We start from the raw sequence: 6,000 nt of genomic DNA, 5'->3' as shown, positions 1-6,000 counted from the left end.
AAATGCAGTCCTCCTCCTTATTCCATTTTTATCTTTGAACAGTGATTTCATATTAGGCAAACAATGAGACTGGCTGTAGGTGGTGAATCAAGAGAAATTATGTTGTTTCCTGGACCAACATAATTACCAACACCTTACCAACAAGGTGTTTTGTAAGCAAAACACCTTCCCACCCCAAGGCATCTTGGGAATGGCACAGCTTCCTTTTTACCTACAGGACTACGACAGGTCTGGACACTTTTTGTTGTTGTTTTGTTTTGAGCAAACATTGACACTGATACAAGGCAGGTGCTCTGGGTGTGGTTTGGCTTGGTCTCTGTGCCTTGTAGTTGCCATGGCCAGATGCAATTCTTCTGGAACCTTGTCTGCCATGAGTCTTTCAGGAGTTCTGCTCTGTTGTCACCCACTATATCCCTGTTGGGTTCACCACACATCAATTGGCTTGATATATTCACTTCAACTTTCATGCTATACGGTCCAAGTGGTGGGGTTATACACATTCATCACCACAGCTAGAAGAATCACTTTAAAACCACGGTATAAATTTAGCAGATACTACATGGCTAAGTATCCCCTTAACTTAACTATTAGATAGAAAGTGTGGACAGTTTTGATTTGTTAACATATAATATTCTGTCTTATATTTATATATAATTATCCTATTTTGTCAACTAAATTTATGCATTTAGTCATGAAATATTTAAAAGTATATTGATTTATTTATTTTTGTTATATGAAGAACATTATAGGGATGATTGATGGAATATGGACTATGGGTTAGACAATATATTGTATCAATGCAGAGTTTTCTGATACTGAGAACAATGCTTCTAGGCATGTATGTAACAGATTGTCTTTTTCTTAGGAATTAAATACTGCAATAAATGAGAGGACATTTCTCCATCCTAGCATCAAACAGTTTAGGAATAAAGTGTGTGTGTGTGTGTGTGTGTGTGTGTGTGTGTGTGTGTGTGTGTGTGTGCTGGAGGGGGACAAAGCACATGGAACATTATGTAATTAATTTGTGAATATGAGTAAAAGGCAGAGCAGAATTCTTGTACTATTCTTGTAATGTTTTAAAGTTGGAAACTACGCTGGGCAGTGGTGGCTCATGGCTGTAATCCCAACACTCAGGCAGAAGCAGGTGGATCTCTGAGTTTGAGGCCATCCTTGTCTACAGAGCAAGTTCTATGACAGCCAGGGATACACAGAGGAACGTTGTCTTCAAAACAAAACAAAACAAAACAAAACAAAACAAAACAAAACAAAACAAAACAAAATAAAAAGCAGAAAGAAAGTTTGACACTATATCTAAGTAAAAATTTACCCTCAAGTGGTGTGTTGTGAAGTAAACAACTGTTTGGTGTATTACCTAACAAGCAAGTGGAGATCAACTATGGCCTTATAATTTATTATACATGTAATACATATTTATTATTTTTAATTTTCTTAATGCTTTAAAGGCAAGCAGACAGGGCAGTCTATGTGTCTTCCTGGACCATTGGGGGCTTATGAAAGAGTCCCTCTATGAAAGGGCTCTCTCTGTTCAGCCCATAACTATTCTTCTTCCTGCCACACGGTGGTGCTGTTGGAGATGGAACTTAGATTCTGTGTCAGAATGGCCCTGTCCTCTGCAAAGGCTGCCTTGGAGGTGCAAGGTACTGACAGGCAGGCAATGCTGTGCAGGGAGAAGAAGGTTGAAGTCCTTGGAGGGAAATGTGTCAATGCTTAATGTGGTTGGGATAGTTTTAGCCTTGGTGAAGAGGGCTTGGTTAGAAGGAGAGGAACAGATGTCTAAATTGCATATGAAGTAGCAAATGTGGAAAGAACCAGTATTTTATACGTGCAGTGGACGAATGATTTGGCAATAGATGCGTTTTTTCTGTGGATACTGTGAAATGCCATGCTCCTATGACTTGGACCCTCAGCCTCTCTTTTCTCCCCTTGACCCTGAGCTGGCTGCCTATCCTAATCCACTGGAGGATGAGACTCCAACAGCAGAGCTGAACTGTCCACACTGAGGCCAGGAGAGTAACCCTCCCTAGCAGCTTCTCTGATTTAGTCTGTCCATGGTTAAAAGAACAACAACAAAAAGAATCATGAGAGAAAAACATGGTGGTTGTTTAAAACCACTCTTGTAGACTTAATTATGGACACCCACTCCAACAACAACAACAATAACTGTTACTCTCTATTGCCTGTGAATACATACCATTATGGAGTAAAGAGACTGTGACTAGAACTCTGAGAGTATCCCGAATTCCACAGGCAGGTTCTAGGATACTGTAAAAGGATCACAAGAAGATCAGACAGAGGACCAGGACTTGGAGTGAGGATGTCAATGTCAGAAGTCTCAAGAAGCCAGAAGAGGATTTTAGCCCCATATGGCTCACTTTTCACTTCTGATGTACAGAACAGTAAGAGAATAAATTTGTGGTACCTTAAGTCAGTACCTCTGTGGTAACTTGTTAAAATAGTCATGGGAAACATATTTAGCCACAAAGCTGCTAGGGAGCTTATTATGAAGCAGAAGGTAACTGATATGCATGTGCTTTATCTTCTTGTGGAAACTTTAGAAGAAAGGAGGGAAGGGGAGGAAGGAAGGAAGAGAAAGAAAGAGAGAGAAAGACAGAGAGAGAGAGAGAGAGAGAGAGAGAGAGAGAGAGAGAGAGAGAGAGAGAGAGGAGGGAGTTAATATACTTGGAAAGGAGGAGAGGAACCAAAAATAATACTTTGCCAGATATTTTGATGAAAATGTATAGCATAACCTGCTGTTTTAAATATATATTTGAACAACTATCTTGGATACATTAATTTTCTTATGAGTTGATTAATAAAACTTGTGTACTGTGTGCTGAAAATGAAGACATGAAACATTCTCTGTGCATGCTAGGGTTTGGATGTATGCCCTACTAAGGTCACCCGTGAGCCTGTGGTGCTGCGGGGAGGTTGGTGGGGCCTAGTGGCAGGTGTTAGGCATGGTGTGCCATTGAGGTAGGATGTGGGGACCCTACCTCCCCACTTCTTGACTGCCACAAGGCAAGCAGCGTCACTTCACTGCATGTTTCCCCCACCGTGTTCAGCTGTCCTACCAGCCCAAGGTGACCGCACTGGCTGACTGTGGACTGAAACCTTTGAAAGTGTGAGCCAAACAAACCTTTCTTTCCTTTCAATTATCTCCAGGGTCTTGCCTCAGCAAGAAAGCTGACTAGTATAATGTCCTCAGGGAAACTTCCCACAGTTGTGCCCCCCATCTTTACCCCCATGGTCCCCTCCACACTCCTCCTCCCCATCCTTTAAGGAGCTGCTCTAACAGGTGTGAAGGCAAGGGCTTTCACAAAGATACACCCACCACACTTCCTACCATGCCTTAGCTCTTCACCTCCTGCCTCCCTTCCCATCAGCCCCTCTGCCCCTATAATTGTTGCATTTTTCTTCCTTTTTTTAAAAAAATTTTTTTTGGTTGTTATTGCACAAACATTCCTTTCCCATGTTTCCCAAGCCATGTCTTTTTCTAGGGTGGACCTTCAACTTCCCTTTTTGTTTTTGAGACAGATTCTAACTTTACAGCTCAGGCTGACCTCAAAAACTCACTTTGTAGCCCAGGTTTCCACAAACTTACTGTGATCCCCTACCTTACCTCTAAAGAGCTGAGACAACTGGTGTCCATGGCAGACACCAAACTTTCTGAAGAGGCAATACAAGCTTCCAAATTTGCAGTATTTGGGGGACCTAGATCTAAGGGCCACTATGTCTAGAGAGGGCCCCAGCAGATCCAGGGAATGTGGCACTTTGGCCAGGCTATCTAAACCACAACATTCATGTTTATTATCCCATTCACCACAACAAAGTCTGGTGTTGACATATGGCCACTGGGGGCTTGGGGTGGAGCTTAGTGATGTAGCACTTACCTGGGATGTGGGAAATACTGGGTTCTAGCCTCAATACCACCCACACAAAGCAAAGAACTGCATTTTAATACCTATTCTTAAATAAATAGCTCCATGTCACACCAGAATACCCTGGAAGAATTTTAAGTGAGTCAGAGAAGCCTATATGCAAGTTTCTTCAGTGAACAGGTGCAAGGGTCTCCCTAAATGAGGGGCTTGTGCTGTTTTGGTGATGAAGTTGTCCGGAGCTGGAAGCAGTGGCCCAGGTCACACGTAGAGGGAATGTCTTTGTTACCCAGTGTTGCACACATATTGAAATATGGCCACAGTGAGCTGTGGTGTGTTCAGTTTTCTGGAAACACTGCCGGGCTGTATGTTGGTGACTGGCCCTTGTCTGCAGGCGGCAGTTCAGCTGCCATTGCTTACTTTTTATCAAATGAAACCACCCATCTGAGAAAGCCATGTCTGAGTCCATCAGAGGCAGGGAGTCATTGACAGCAATGTGAAGATCCTGCTGTGAGACCTGCAGGTGGGGGTGTCAGGCCAGTCACTTCATGCTGAGGAACTCCTGGGCTCTCTCAGGACAGCTCGCTGTTTTCCAAGATTGCAACGCTTGGCCAGGTAGAGCTCATCCTTTGACTTTCTTTGACTCTCAGAATGAATTAGCATCTTATTCAGGCACAGTGAATGTGGAGAAGGCCCTGGGGTTTGTCCTTGCTTTACTGTGCTGTCTTGCCCTTGCTTGGAATCATGCTCAGACTTAGAGCCCATGGAGTAGGCCCATGGAACACTCACAGGAATGACCTCTGACGTCTGTATGACCCGAATCACCACCTGTAGTATTGTCTTCTGGAGGCTGACCCTGATGCTGTGCAGAGGAGTCAGGCCAGCTGCCTTGGTCCATACAGAGTGCTGAAACACATGGCAATGAGATTCTACACTTCGTTGCAGAGGAAACAAATCGTATTCAAAGCACAGCAGGCACTAATTCAAAGACAGCTCAGGCTCCATCCTCAAGACCCAATTGCCTCCCAGTGGTCCCATCTCCTAATACAATTTTGAGTGTTTGATACATTCTGTTGTATTCTGATATATTGGCCCAAGTAACAGCTTAAATGAAGACACAGACTGTGTGGCCAACATTGTCACTTGACAAGGTGGTTCTAGGCTGCCATGTACCTGCTAGGCGTTCTTATTATGAGTCACCAAGTACCATGCCAAGTATCTCAGATGGACGTTTTTAATCCTTGTGTATTTGTAAGGTACATGAAATATTCCTATTCCACAGATAACGGAAATAAGCTTTAAAGGGGCAAAGATCTCAGTCTGGAGCGTGGCAGAGGCAGAAAATCAAATGGGCTGACTCTAATTGCCACGATCTTTGCACTGGACCCATGCCACCGACTCACCACCTCTCTCCTGCCTTGCATACTTCACATTGGCCATGGGAAAGGACATCCCGCCAACACAGAAGTCACTCTACTACAATAAAATGTCCACTTAAACATGCACAAGCTGCTCGTCAAGTGTCTCATCCCTTGCCCCTCAAGGCAGGGAAGGGGATGTGGGGCTTTGCAGGGCGAACCTTATAGAGGCTCTGAGTCAAGGATGGTTTTCAGTCATCGAGCTCAGGAGCAGGCCTTGTCTTCCTGGCTCAAGTTGCCACAGCACCACAGTGAATTTGAAGGGCCCTTCTTCAAATCCTTCGTGGATGCCAGATTCCCATGGCGGACCCATAGAGCTTAAGTTTACATCTGTTGGGCCAACTAGGACTTCCTGTTTTTAACTTCTGGGAGGTTTAAAAAGCATAAACAAATGGAGGTTGTTATAAACCAGGAGTAAATATTCCCTTAGAGCATTTTTCACAAATAAGCTTCCTTCAAAATACACACACTTCATAGGAAAGGGGCTCAGGGAAGCACATCCTGGACTATTGCTGAGTGGAAAAATACCTGGCTCTTATTTTCACCTTTCTTTCTCTCTCTTTCTCTTTCTCCCCCTCCCTCCCTGCCTTTCTTCCCCCATGCCTTCCTTGTTTTACTCAGTATTTAATTATATCATGAATTCTGCTTCCAAGGCCAGCTCTCCTAACATGTCCATTGTTGAAAAT

The 6,000-nt window shown here is 43.6% G+C and overlaps 1 long non-coding RNA gene across 3 annotated transcripts in view; it reads left to right on the top strand.

Moving 5' to 3' along the window:
- The first annotated feature begins 2,290 nt into the window (after positions 1 to 2,290).
- LOC121828884 (uncharacterized) overlaps positions 2,291 to 6,000 on the top strand; it is a 115,489-nt gene continuing 111,779 nt past the window's right edge. For all 3 annotated transcript variants that reach the window (XR_013050839.1, XR_006071538.2, XR_013050840.1), the window contains exon 1: positions 2,291 to 2,417. This is a non-coding gene — a long non-coding RNA (uncharacterized LOC121828884). The remainder of the gene's footprint in view (positions 2,418 to 6,000) is intronic.

The sequence above is a fragment of the Peromyscus maniculatus genome, chromosome 4, assembly GCF_049852395.1.
Source record: "Peromyscus maniculatus bairdii isolate BWxNUB_F1_BW_parent chromosome 4, HU_Pman_BW_mat_3.1, whole genome shotgun sequence".
NCBI lineage: Eukaryota > Metazoa > Chordata > Mammalia > Rodentia > Cricetidae > Peromyscus > Peromyscus maniculatus.
Note: the sequence above shows the minus strand (reverse complement) of the source record. Positions and strands in the feature narration are given on the sequence as shown.